The following is a 14958-nucleotide window of genomic DNA, read 5'->3' on the forward strand; positions in this document are numbered from 1 at the left end:
CTGTAAAATAGTTATAATGATAGCATCAACCATGCTGAGTTATTGAGCTTTTTGTCATTGTTCTTGTTTTTAATGTGCTGGTCACTGTAACAGGCATAATAGACACAGGGAGATCCTAGTCAAGTAGTAGAGGCAGACTAGATAATAATCCCACATATATAAAACATTTATATGTATAGATATGATTAAAACTATTGAAGCCTATAATAGTGTGTGTATACATATATATGTGAATATATATGTAAATAATTTTTGTTAGATACACCTTTGATTATAGACTTGCATGATCTAAAGGCATATTTGACTGCATGTGCATATATATGTACAAACACATGCACATACAAACACACAAGCTATTATGGAGACAGAGAGATGAGGCATCTCATAGAACATAAGGCAAAGGAAATAGGAGGCGTAAGATACGGATGACATCCTAGATGTGCAGATGCCCAAGTTTAATCTTAAAGTATAAGTAAGAGGATGAGTTAGACAGTTGATAAGAGCAGGTCATTCTAGGCAGAGAAAGAGGAGAGAGAACCCCAACAAAGGCACAGAGTTGAAATGACATGATATATTTGCCTGGCACATTCTACCAGGGAATGGCAATGGATCAGAGAGGGGAGCAAGACAGAGGCTATTAAACAGGAGGACTTGCATGCCATGGTAGGAAGATTAGGCTTTATTCAATCCATGATAGGAAGCCTAAGTTTCTTTTCTTTTTAATAGCTTGAGGTATAATTGACACCTAATTAACAAATTGATACGTCTTGACATATATATACACCTGTGAAACCATCACCACAATCAAGCTCAGGGATCGGCAAATCTAGGCCTATAGAACTAACTGAGTCACTGCCTGTTTTTGTAAATAGTTTTATTAGAACACAAGCAGGTATCTTATTTATAGATGTTTTGATGCTACAAGGGTAGAGTTGAGTGGTTGCAACATAGATCAGATGGCTTGCAAAGCCTAAGGTATTTTCTATCTTTCCCTTTACAGAAAAAAGTGCCAATCCCTGATCAAGATAATGAACGTATCAAACACCCCCAAAAGTTTCCTGTGCAGCTCTTTAATTTTGCCCCTCCCTGTCTCACCACCTACCCCCCCGCCCCCGCCCCAGTATTCCTTAGGCAATCACTGATCTTGTTTTGCTTTCTGTCCTTATAGATTAGTTTGGCATTTTCTAGAGTTTTATGCAAATAGAATCCTTCAGCATGTACTCTATTTTGTCTGTCTTCTTTCACGCAGTGTAATTATTTTAAGATTCATTCATGTTGTTGTATGTATCAAGAATTTGTTCCTTTTTATTCGCAAGTAGTATTTCACTGTATGGTTATGCCATAATTGGTTTATCCATTCATTTGTTAATGGGGATTGAGTTGAATACAGCTTTTGGTTACTACAAATTAACTGTTACAAACATTCATGTACAAGTCTTTATAGGGACATATGCTTTTCTTTTTCCCCGGGTAAGTATCTAGTAATGTTACATACTTCAAAGCTTGCAGAAATTATAACTGCCAAATAGAAGAGATGGGCAGGTGCACTTTCAATAATAAATTCTATCATATGGGGAAAGTACATCTTGCACATACTGGACATCTATTGTTTTTAACATTCCATATATATTTACCATAATTTAGAAGTAGAACCTCAGTTTCACTCTGGGGAAGCCACTCATTTCCCATTTTCAGTCCACATGCTTTGCAATGGGCTCTATTAGTAGTTCAGGCCCTGAAGCTGTTAAGCCTTTGGGGCCACATTGAATGGCCAAGATGGTCTTATGTCTAAACCAGAGACAATGAGTTTTCCGACAGGACTCAAACCTGACAGGATTTGTGGTATGTAGTTGCTGGAAAGCCTGTCTGAAAATGGGCCCAACCCAGAATATGTGGACTTGAGAGAGTGAGAGAGAATCTCATACCTAAAGCTAGTCTTCCTTAGACCTTTTATTTACACAGTGCAGTAAATTCTTTTTAAACTTTAGCTTTTGTTTACTATTTTTCAGACACGTGAGGTTAAGAGTCTAACTCCTTCAGCCCAAGACGGCTATTGGTTGGAGAAGATAGTATCACAAAAGCATTTGCTTGGAGCCTTAATTCAGTGTTCTAAGAAAGTGATTTGATTTTGGTAAGGGCAGGATTTCAAAAATCTCAGGGCCAATGCTTTGGAATTATTTCTTGAACTTTAAAAATTCTGATACCTGACCTGGTCTGCAGTATTTTCAGAAATTGCATTGCTGCCAAAAAATGCTCCCCAATTTCAGATTTGAAGGCTTTTTTTTTTGACTTGCTTTAGAAGTTTTATTTCCTTAAAGGATTTTAAAGGAAAAGGTAGAGAAAACCATTTAACTTGAAGAACTATACCAACTTGATTTTAAGGAAGACTCTAAATATGACAAATATAAAACGATAACCTAAATAAGATAGTCCAAAGTACATAAACAAACAAATGAAATCCAAACTCAAACTGGTATTTTAAGCTTTTAAAATAACTGACCTTGATGCTTAAGAAGTTTAAATTTTTTTTATATTGTTTATAAGCAGAAGTTTCTCCCCCAAAGCAGAACAATAACTTTTGCTAGATACACTGTTGATTGTAGACCTGTGTGATCTAAAGGCGTACTTGACTGCATTAGTCACTTTCCTACCCAGCGGACCTTATGTTGTGAGTCTTATCTTTAATAGAATGTTTTATGTTAAATAATTGGGTTTTTTGCAGTCAGTTTTCTGACTCATCATACTTCTAACCTTTTTGCAGGCTTATCTTAGCACTGGGTATTTATAATATATGTTTATTTCAGTTAAAAAAAATCATTTTAGTTAAAAAAATTCATTCCTCCCAGAATGAGGTGTTTATGAAACAACATTAGATTAGGGTCCTACATTATAAAAGGAAAAGTGTGGGCCAGGCACCGTGGTTCACGCCTGTAATCCTAGCACTTTGGGAGGCCTAGGCAAAAGGATCCCTTGAGCCCAGGGATTTGAGACCAGACTAAGCAACATAGCAAGACCTGGTCTCTGCAAAAAATAAAAAGGAAAAATTAGCTAGGTGTGGTACTACACACCTGTAGTCCCGGCTGCTCAAGGGGCTGAGGGAGGAGGATCACTTGAGCTCAGAATTTGGAAGTTATAGTGAGCTGTGATCAGGCCACCACACTCTAAAAGAGATATGTAATTTAGCCTGGGTGACAGAGCTAGACCCTGTCTCAAAAAAAAAATCCTCACAAAAGAAAGTAAAAGCGTTACAAAGTATATGTTAATTAGTTTGTTAGCCATTCCACAATGTATATGTTTCAAAACATCATGTTGTATGTGATAAATATAAACAATTTTATGTTAATTAAAAAAATAAAATTAAAATAGTAGAAAGAAAAGTGAATATTTATAAAAACGATTTTAATGGGCATTTTACAGGAACAATGCCGTTGAATTTTTTTTCAACTTATCTAAAGAGCCTTTCTCTAAAGACAGCTAGTATTTTTATCCTGATTACTCATGCTTTGAATCACAGCAACACATAAAAGGGGGTTCAGAAATTTCCTAAATATGTGAAAGAGAATTATATAAGACTAAAGGTTTGGGAATTCCTACTGCCTATAGCATATTCCCAAAGGCTTGAATCTGAAGGGAAGGTCTGACCAGGAAAGGGGTCATGTAAACCAGCAAACACAAGCTTTTCATTCTGTTCTGTTCCAGCGTGGTGGCAGGAATGTTGCCCCATCAAAGTTAAATGAATGATTAGGGTCACACTGCAGGCTGTACATGGAGGCATAGAAACCAGAGTTAGCAAACAAGCCAAAGAAGTGACCTGAAGTAAGAATTATCTTTGCTGTTTAGTTTACATGAGTGGGCCTGAGTAGAATTCCTGCTTATTAAAAACACAATTTTTCTATCCTTTGTGCCTATTGCTGCTGCTGCTTCTTCTTCTTCTTTTTTTTTTTTTTTTTTTTTTTTTTGAGACAGTGTCTCACTCTGTCACCCTGGCTAGACTGAAGTGTTGTCATCATAGCTCACTGTAACCTCAAACTTTTGGGCTCAAGTGATCCTCTTCCCTCAGCCTCCCAAGTAGCTGGGACTACAGGCACCACTCCACCTGGCAGATTTTTTAATTTTTTGTAGAGACAGGATCTCTGTATGTTGCCTAGGCTGGTCTCGAACTCCTGGCCTTAAGCTATCCTTTCACCTCAGCCTCCCAAAGTGCTGGGATTACAGGTGTGAGCCACCACGCCTGGCACCCATTGCTTCTTACTGTGCCATAAATGTGTTTCGTGGCAAAGTGGGCAAAGTGAAATGGGTGGGATGTGTGAAGTCCGTAGAGAGTCTCACCCAGACTCATAGGGCCTTCCTGACATTGACCATTCCAACTGTACTCAGTTAAATGTGTCTTTTCCTCTAAGCAGTGGCCCACACTATTTTTTTTCTTTCTAATTATCCCATTGACATTTTTGTGGAAGGTATTTCTTTAAATTTGTTCTAGGTAATGAGTAGCCTTTTGGTTTTATGAATCTAAATGAATTACCATGCAATTCATCTTTTAAAAAACAATTATGTTCTTCTCAGAACCTTCAATGCTTGGCCCATTAAAATGATTTTATGCAGCTTCCAAACCTGTGTTAGGGAGTTGATGTTACGAAGGCCATTTCGTTGGCAGCTCAACTATTCTCCTGAGTTGCATTTATGCTATTTGTTTATAAATGTCCTTCATATTTTTATGGTTATTAAAATCATTCCTATTCATCTTCAGACCCCCTTTTCACCCTACTATTTCTCCTACTATTACTGCTCACCAAAACTTCATTGATGTTGACTAACTTGTACTAAATGAAGCCACAAGTACTTACATACAACCTGATGAGCTTTGCAAACTTTGTTTTGTTTTTGAGTTAATTCTTTGAATTGTGATGACCCTATCTCAGTCCAGAAATAAGAATGACCAAGAGAGTCTTAAGAGGAAGAACACATTTTAGCATCCAGCTTGTTGGTTTTATATCACATCATGCTGTTCACATTGCTCAGCTACCTTTTTCAGGATTGCACCGTAGAGCCAACTGGTATATACAGGAGATTTTCCTCTCCTTTGATCTGATTTTTTTCCCCTTTCATGCTTTTACCAAAGGGAGTGAAGAAGAAGGATATCTAATTCAGTAAGGATTCGGTGAGACCCTTTCATACATTCAACATTGTCCTTGGAAAGGTATATACTTCTTGCATTGGCTGTGACTTTAATGTCTACCCACCCTCACGTAGAAATCCACATTTTTAATCTGCGGGGGGAGGGGGGACCTTTGAGTGTCACCCTTTAATATTCATAATTAACTTGATAAATCCAATGAAATAAGGGCACTTGTCCTACAATTCAGGTTATTATTTAGACAAAGAAAGTGGTCAAATGAGCACCTACCAGAATTTCTCCCTTATTATCCCTCCCATTCTGATGTCGTAGGTGTGTGCCTGTGTGTGTGTGTGTGTGTGTGTATGCACATGTGTGTACACATGGGAGAGGAGATTAGGAAGAGAGAGAAGAGGAGGGTTTTCTAAAATAACAAAACCAAAACAAGTGATTACACTCTCATTTGTTATTAATATAGAGAAGAAACCATATACTAGTTTGTTATTTTCTATTATGTTCTCCTCTACCTTGGGGAAAAAGGAAACAGGGGATTTCTCACTTGGCTATAACAAGTTCTTAAACATTTCATTTATGCTTATTTCAAAATGATCTTATGGGAGCTAATATTCACAAAGGGAGAGAGAGCAGTGATCTCAGACCTCTGAGCCCTGAAGATGGGGAAGTGACCATTGCTTGCTAGTTTGCCTCTAAAGAGAAGACAGGGAGAGACTTTTAGGAAGTGAAAGAGGCACCTCTTCCCAGAGGTCAGGTGGCTGTTTCCGTCTGAGAGTGTCACCAGGGTGACCTTCAGCATCCGTGGGGTTGGGCATTACTCTCCTTCTATCCACATCCTTTTTACTTTTCTGTCCTCTCCTTATCTTCTCTGCTTTCTTCCTGCTCCTGGCCCCATAATGACGAGTCATGAGTCAGGTATCTTTCAGACAGAGCAAGAAGAAGTTTCGTTTTCATGGAGCCATGATGAGGTTTATACACAGAAGATGTGAAATAAATAACTGATCATATCTTTATTTTTGCATCTGCTGCTAAAAAAGAAATCAGAGTAAAATTTGTGTTTCCTCTTATTTTTTTTTTTTTTTTATTTTGGCATATTATGGGGGTACAGATTTTAAGGTTTCAATAAATGCCCATTCCCCCCCTCCCCCCAAAAGTCTGAGTCTCCATCATGACCATCCCCCAGATGGTGCACATCTCACTCACTATGTATGTATATACCCGCCCCCCTCCCCCCTCCCACCTGCCCAATACCCTATTACTGTAGCACCTATGTGTCTACTTAGGTGCTACTCAGTTAATACCAGTTTGCTGGAGAATATATCTGGTGCTTGTTTTTCCATTCTTGGGATACTTCACTTAGTAGTATGGGTTCCAGCTCTAACCAGGAAAATATAAGGTGTGCTATATCACCATTGTTTCTTAGAGCTGAATAGTACTCCATGGTGTACATATACCACATTTTATTAATCCATTCTTTGATTGATGGGCACTTGGGCTGTTTCCACAGCCTTGCAATTATGAATTGTGCTGCTATAAACATTCGAGTGCAGGTGTCTTTTTTGTAGAGTGTCACTGGATCATTTGGGTAGATGCCCAGCAATGGGATTGCTGGATCAAATGGTAGATTCAGTTGTATCGCTTTAAGGTATCTCCATATTGCTTTCCACAGAGGTTGAACTAGTTTGCAGTCCCACCAGCAGTGTAGGAGTGTTCCTCTCTCTCCGCAACCACGCCAGCATTTATTGTTTGGAGATTTTTTGATAAAGGCCATTCTCACTGGGGTTAAGTGATATCTCATTGTGGTTTTGATTTGCATTTCCCTGATGATTAGAGATGTTGAGCATTTCTTCATATGTTTGTTGGCCATTCTTCTGTCTTCTTTAGAAAAATTTCTGTTCAAGTCCTTTGCCCACTTTTTAATGGGGTTATTTGATTTTTTCTTCCTAATTTTCGTGAGTTCTAAGTATATTCTAGTTATCAGTCCCTTATCGGATGCATAGGATACAAAAATTTTCTCCCATTCTGTAGGCTGTCTGTTTACTTTCATGACTATTTCTTTGGCTGTGCAGAAGCTTTGTAGTTTGATCATGTCCCATTTATTTATTTTTGTTGCTGCTGTGATTGCCTTTGGGGACTTCTTCATAAACTCTTTGCCCAGGCCGATGTCTAGGAGAGTGTTTCCAACTTTTTCCTCTAGAGTTCTAATAGTTTCATATCTTAGGTTTAAGTCTGTTATCCAGCGTGAGTTGGTTTTTGTGAGAGGTGAAAGGTGTGGGTCCTGTTTTAGCCTTCTACAGGTGGCTATCCAGTTTTCCCAGCACCATTTATTGAAGAGGGATTCTTTTCCCCAGCGTATGTTTTTGTCTGCTTTGTCAAAGATGAGATGGCTATATGAGGATGGTTTTATATCAGGATTCTCACATCTGTTCCACTGGTCAATATTCCTGTTTTTGTGCCAATACCATATTGTTTTAATTACTACAGCTTTGTAGTATAGTTTGATATCTGGCATATTAATGCCTCCCATTTTGTTTTTGTTGCCTAGAATTGCTCTTGATATTCGGGGTCTTCTTTGATTCCATACGAAGCGTAAAAGTATTTTTTCTATATCTGTGAAGAATGCTGATGGGATTTTAATAGGTATTGCATTGAATCTGTAGATCAGTTTGGGTAGTAGACATTTTGATGATATTGAGTCTGCCGATCCACGAGCATGGTATGGATTTCCATCTGTTTACATCCTCTGCTATTTCCTTCCTCAGTGTTTCATAGTTCTCCCTGTAGAGGTCTTTTACCTCTTTGGTTAAATATATTCCTAGGTACTTTAATTTCTTTGTTGCTATTGTGAAGGGAATTGAGTCTTTGATTTGGTTCTCAATTAGATTGTTGTTGGCGTATATGAATGCCTCTGATTTCTGTGTATTGATTTTGTATCCTGAGACTTTACTAAATTCATTGATCAGTTCCAGGAGTTTCTTGGTTGAATCCTTGGGGTTTTCTAGATACAATATCATATCATCAGCAAACAGTGAAAGTTTGATCTCTTCTGCCCCTATTTGGATACCTTTGATTCCATTTTCTTGTCTGATTGCTGTAGCCAAGACTTCCAGCACTATGTTGAACAGAAGTGGAGATAGTGGGCAGCCTTGTCTGGTTCCAGTTCTAAGTGGGAATGATTTCAATCTTTCCCCATTCAGTATGATGTTGGCTATGGGTCTGTCATATATGGCTTGTATCATTTTTAGGTATGTCCCTTCTATGCCTATTTTCTTAAGTGTTCGTATCATGAAAGGGTGTTGAATTTTGTCAAAAGCTTTTTCTGCATCTATTGAAAGGATCATGTGGTCTTTGTTTTTGCTTCTGTTTATGTGGTGAATTGCATTTATAGATTTACGTATGTTGAACCATCCCTGCATCCCTGGGATGAAGCCCACTTGGTCGTGGTGGATTATTTTTTTGATAAGTGTCTGGATTCGGTTAGCTAAGATTTTGTTGAAAATTTTTGCATCTATATTCATTAGGGATATTGGTCTGTAGTTTTCTTTTTTTGTTGCATCCTTTCCTGGTTTTGGTATCAGAGTAATATTCGCTTCATAAAAGGTGTCGGGGAGGTTTCCGTTCTTCTCGATGTTGTGGAATAGTTTCTGCAAGATAGGTACTAGTTCTTCTTTGTAAGTATGGTAAAATTCAGGTGTGAAGCCATCTGGACCGGGACTTTTCTTTTTAGGGAGATTTTTAATTGCTGTTTCTATTTCAGCTGTTGAGATTGGTCTGTTCAGGGAATCTATTTCTTCCTGGTTGAGCCTAGGGAGGCTGTGTGTTTCTAGAAATTTGTCCATTTCCTCCACATTTTCCAGTTTGTGTGCATAAAGATTTTTGTAGTATTCATAAATTGTATCTTGTATCTCTTTGGGATCAGTTGTGATATCTCCTTTTTTATTCCTGATGGAGCTTATTAGAGATTTCTCTTTTCTGCTTTTCGTTAGCTTAGCCAATGGCGTGTCAATCTTGTTTATTTTTTCAAAGAACCAACTTTTTGTTTTATTAATCTCCTGAATAGCTTTCCTGTTTTCAATTTCGTTTAGTTCTGATTTGATCTTGTTGATTTCACTTCTTCTGCTGGGTTTGGGGTTGGTCTGTTCTTCTTTTTCCAGCTCTTTGAGTCGTTTCATTAGATTGTCTATTTGTGATCTTCTTGCCTTTTGGTTATAGGCATTTATGGAGATAAACTTTCCTCTCAGAACTGCTTTAGCTGTGTCCCAGAGGAGTTGATAACTTGTCTCTCCATTGTCGTTTTCTTCATAGAAGTTTTTTATTTCCGTCTTGATTTCTTCATTTACGAAGTAATCATTTAGTAGGAGGTTGTTTAATTTCCACGTTTTTGTGTAGAAATGTGAGTTTCTGTTAGGGTTGATTTCTAGTTTTATTCCACTGTGATCTGAGAAGGTACATGGTATGATTTCTATTTTTTTAAATTTCTTGAGATTTTCTTTGTGTCCTAGGATATGGTCAATCTTAGAGAATGTCCCGTGAGCTGATGAGAAGAACGTATATTCAGTGGATTTTGGGTAGAATGTTCTGTAGATGTCTGTCAGACCCAATTGTTCTAGAGTTTTGTTTAAGTCCATTATTTCTTTATTAATTTTCTGTTTGGAGGATCTGTCTCGTGCCGTCAGTGGGGTGTTGAAATCCCCGGCGATTATGGAGTTGCTATTAATCCATTTGCTTAGCTCCAGTAAGGTTTGCTTTATGAATCTGGGTGCACCTAAGTTGGGTGCATATATATTTAAAATTGTTATCTCTTCTTGTTGGACTGTGCCCTTCACCATTATATAATGACCCTCTTTGTCTTTTACTACTTTTGTTGGTTTAAAAACTAAATCATCTGAAATTAGAACTGCCACACCAGCCTTCTTTTGGCTTCTATTTGCTTGGAATATTGATCTCCACCCTTTTATTTTTAGTCTATGTGCATCCTTGCAGGTTAAATGTGTTTCCTGAAGACAGCATATACTTGGCCTGTATTTTCTTATCCATTCAGCCAGCCTATGTCTCTTGAGTGGAGAGTTTAAGCCATTCACATTTATTGAGAGAACTGATAGGTAAGGTAGATTACTGATCATTCTGTTGGGTTGGATGTTGTTGCTATGATTTCTGTCTTGAGCCATTGTAATATCTGGCCTTTAATATCTTTGGGTTTTGGTTGTTTTTATATCCGTGGATTATTATTATGATGTTCCGTGCATAACGCTGTTTTAAGTACTTCTTGTAGGGCTGGTCTTGTCTTGGTGAATTCTCTGAGCCTTTGCTTGTCTGCGAATGTTTTTATTTCTCCTTCATATACGAAGCTTAGTTTTGCAGGGAATAATATTCTAGGCTGGGCATTGTTTTGTTTCAAAAGAGTGAGAATGGGGCCCCAGTCTCTCCTTGCTTGTAAAGTCTCATTAGAGAAGTCTGATGTTATTCGAATTGGCTTTCCCTTGTATGTCACTTGCTTCTTTTGTCTTACAGCTCTTAGAAGGGCCTCTTTAGTTGATACTTTGGTCAGTCTGATGACTGCATGACGTGACGTCTTCCTGTTTGCATTGAATCTCCCAGGGGTCCTCTGGGCTTCTTGAACTTGTATATCGAGATTTTGAGCAAGGCCTGGGAAATTTTCCTCTATTATATCTTCAAAAAGCTTGTCCAGCCCTTGAGTGTTGTCTTCCTCCCCTTCGGCTAAACCTATGACCCTCACGTTAGGTTTTTTCACATAATCCCACAGCTCTTGTAGACTTTGCTCTTTTCTCTTGTTTCTCTGCTCTATTTCTGTGACTGATTTATTTAATTGGAAGGTGTTATCTTCAAGCTCTGAGATTCTTTCTTCTGCTTGATCTACCCTGTTCTTGAGACTTTCCACAGTATTTTGTAGTTCTCTGAGTTGATTCTTCATCTCCAGGACTTCGGTTAAAGTTTTCTTCACTGTGTCAATCTCTTTGTTGAACCTTTGTTCCATTTCTTGGAGGTTTTTTGTGTTTTCTTGGTGTTGGTTATTGAGTTGTTGTTGCAGCTGGGTGAGTGTTCTTATGATCCACATACGAAATTCCTTTTCTGTCATATTGGTTGCCTGATTTTGGTCGGTGTCCGTTTCTAGGGGGCTGGTGCTCCTCCTTGGGGGTGTGTTTTCCGTTTGGTTCTTCATATTTCCTGAGTTCTTTCGCTGATTTCTTCCCATGTCGATCAGTTGTTGTTTCTTTCCTTAGGTTATTGTTTGGGTATTCACACACCTTGTTTAGTTTCTGAGGCGTTAGGTGGTGCCTGTGGGTGAAATTGGACCACTCCCTGTATATTGAGTCAGTGGGTGCCGTGGAAAGGCTGTGCAAGATGCCGTCCCTGTCAGTAGGTGGCGTTTGCTTGGAGGAACAGGCTATGGTGTTGATTTTGAGTCCTGTTATCAGCTCTCGTTCTGGGCGGAGCTGGGTTGGATAAGCCTGCCCTCAGGCCGTTAGCAGGGGTCAAAGTTCTGTTCTCTGCTGTCAGGGCGGGGCTGGAATGGTCCCGCTCAGCCAGAAAGTCTGGGTGTGGGGGTGGGGCTGTCTGAGACCCACAGTCTGCAGCAGGCCTCGCTTCTTTCCACCCTCCCCAACTCTGCAGCTACTCCTGGGCCTCTGCCAGCAGGCCAGACCACAAGCCACCAGGCCTCCCCGGACTGTGATGCTGGCGGGGAGGTTCCCTGCACAGGAACCCCACCTGGGTTGGGCGCACGGCCTCCTCCTGGGAGGAGGGTTGCCCTCTAGGACGCCGATCCACCCCTGGAGGCACACAGACCTCAGTAGGCTGTTCACATATAATCCTTCTGTGCCCCGGGCAATGCTAGCCCTCGGTGCAGGGGATCTGGTCTGCAGGTCCGACCTCTGGGTCCCAGAGTTCAAACTGTATTCCCACCAGGGAGAGGGTTTCCGGTCCTAATTCACCCACAGGGAGCCCAAGCTGGGTCTATGTCTCTCAGCCTCTGAGTCGGCACCGTTTTCCTGGGAACACGGTGCCAGCAGCACCTGGGAGGGCGGGCGGGGTCCCAAACGGGAAGGTCCCGTTCCCTGGAGGTGCCTCCGGCTGGTGGCTGTATTGTCTCTCTGGGCAGCCGCGGGTAGGGTCGGCGGAGGGGAGGAGGAGGCAATATGGCTCCTGCTGCGCGGCTCTCCGTGCACAGGGAGGTGCCCAGAGGAAGTTGGGAACCTGGTGCCACGTCTGCTACAGGCTCACCGTTGGCAGGCGGCGGCAGTCTCTGGGCTGATGTCCGCAGGTCTCTCCACCCGCTTGGGAGCCCACCAGCAGTCCCGAATGCAGGGGAGGGGAAACAGCGAATCCACCTACCCTTGCCGCTGGTCTCCGGGCTGCTCCGGTGGTCTCAGCCTCCAGTTCTCCTCCGCAGCCTCCTCCCGTGGAGTCTCCCGGGGTCTCAGGTACCCCTCCTTCCGGCCCTTGTCCGCTGTATGCTCGTCTTCTTGCTTCTTTCCTCTAGTTTCTGCTAGAATCGGTCTTTTCTGCAGAGACCCTCTGTCTGGCCGTGTTATTCGTCCGCCATCTTGCTCCGCCCCCCCCCCCCCCCCCCCCCCCGTGTTTCCTCTTATTTATAGTGTAGGATATAATGGTATACATTTCTACTGTCCTGACTTTCCTGCTAATCTCTTCATTTCATTCTCTTCTGGTTTCTGTTTTCCTATTTTCTTCTTTATTTCTCTTATTTTATTGTATGCATTCTTGGAAGGCTCTTCAAATCTTCATAGCAGAATTAGAAGCTGGAGTGGAGGATGGGGAGAGAACAAGGTCGAATGTCAGTGCATCACTCCTCTGCGTATAGGGAAGGAAATGCAAGGAGAGATGCTCCCATTATAGCCACGGACTTTGTTTAACCATTTTTGGATTATGTTTTTGGAAGTGCCTATTTCCATCTTTATTCGATTCCTGAAGATTTTACTTCAGGTCATGAATAACACTTAGAATTTCATAGAGAAAATCATGTTTTGCTTCTTTGATTTTTATATTCTGTGACAAATATGTATTATAGAAAAAAATGTTAGAACACCATATTCTCTGATGTATCTAAATAGTTATAACTGAATGAAATATTCTCATCTGTGCCTTTAGAATTTTGTTTGCAAATATATGTAGAATATTTATTTTTTTGGACAAAATGACTTTGAAAATAGCATCAGAGCATCCATCTCAGGATCTAGAGCTTTTTGGTTCATAGGTAACAATGTTTTACTTTTATTCTAAATACCTTATTTTTAGGATATATCTTAGCTTTCAAATCTAAAACTTGTAAAACAAAAGGAATTTTTTGTATTTTAGGATCTGGGAGTTTTATACATAAAAATAGTCAAATATGCATTATCAGCAACTTCAAATAATGGTATAGCTCAGATATTTCTTTAATATTGAAGGGACAAAAAGAAGACAACTTTGAAATATTATAAAAATAATTCCATCCTCATTGATATTAGAAAACTGCTTGTTTTGCAGAAGCTCAAAAATATGCTATAGATTATACATTTTTAGAGGGTATAGACTGTTAAATTATAAAAAATAAATAAAAAAATAAAATTATTTTTTATTACACTTAGTACAACAAATATGAGCCTTCACATACACTTTTGGTGATTATGTTGTACATATAATCACTTAATATAGAAGTGCTATGAAAGGTATCATGAAGGGGAAAGTCAAAAGAAATAAAAATAGAGGAAAATTATCCAATCAGCACAGAACCCAGCACAAGATTGGCAGCAGCAAATGCTTGTTGAATGGAATTGAATAAAGGTATAAGGGTTTGAGTTATTTTATTGTATTGTGGCAGCATAAAACAATTTTTCTTAGGGAACACAGAAAGTAAAAACGAAAAGGAAATGTTTGTTTTTGCCTTGCCAGTTCATTATCAAATTAAAAAGAAGTTTGATCATATTATAATAGAAGTTCATGGAATAATGAGGGGTAAGATGTGAAAGAGACTTTCACATTGTCCAGTCACCGTGTTTTATGGTGAAGGACGGGAGGCACACAGAGGTACCAGTACTTGAGGCTCTTCCCTCATCTCTCTAGAGCAGGCGTCCTCAAATTACGGCCCTTGGGCCACATGCAGGTGTTTTTGCCCCTTTGTTTTGTTTTTTTTGTTGTTGTTTGTTTTTTTTTACTTCAAAATAAGCTATGTGCAGTGTGCATAGGAATTTGTTCATAGTTTTTTAAAACTATAGTCCAGCTCTCCAATAGTCTGAGGGACTCCTGTTTAAAAAGTTTGAGAACCCCTGCTCTAGATTCCACCTAAAACCAAAATATGCCTTCTCTACTGTATTATGAGCCATGTATTCTTCTGGAAGTGCATTGCTTAATAATGTTGTAAATAGTTTGTCCCAGCAATATTCTGCCTACTAAGTCAAGCTGGGCATGCAAAGTTTTCTTATCTTCTTTTCAAAGATTGCTATGCAGAGAGTATCTGGGAAAGCTTGAGACATTTTCTCATTTACATTGAGTGCTATAACAGATCATAGTCATTAGAGAGCTGTTTGTTCCATACTCTTTGCTTTATTCTCTTGCATTCCACATGGTTTGAACCTGTCATTTCTATGTAACTGACTCTGCAACTACATTTCCTACTGTCCTTAGACATCTGAACCCACTTGTCCTATGGGTTTCTCAAAAGCAGTACTTCTCAAGTGCACTTACTCCTTCTCACTGCTTCACCGCTATCACCACGATGAGAACAGCAAAATAATCAGTGACGTCATTTAAGAAGATATAACAAATTGCGATAATTGGGAAAAAGGATCAACAAGATTTAATATTTTCTTCTT

General features: G+C 39.6%; 1 protein-coding gene across 1 annotated transcript in view; it reads right to left on the reverse strand.

Moving 5' to 3' along the window:
- Nucleotides 1-14958, reverse strand: part of OPRM1 (opioid receptor mu 1) — a 61480-nt gene that overhangs the window by 19208 nt on the left and 27314 nt on the right. The gene's annotated exons all lie outside the window — the stretch shown is intronic.

Source organism: Microcebus murinus, chromosome 5 (assembly GCF_040939455.1).
Source record: "Microcebus murinus isolate Inina chromosome 5, M.murinus_Inina_mat1.0, whole genome shotgun sequence".
In the NCBI taxonomy this organism is placed as follows: Eukaryota; Metazoa; Chordata; class Mammalia; order Primates; family Cheirogaleidae; genus Microcebus; species Microcebus murinus.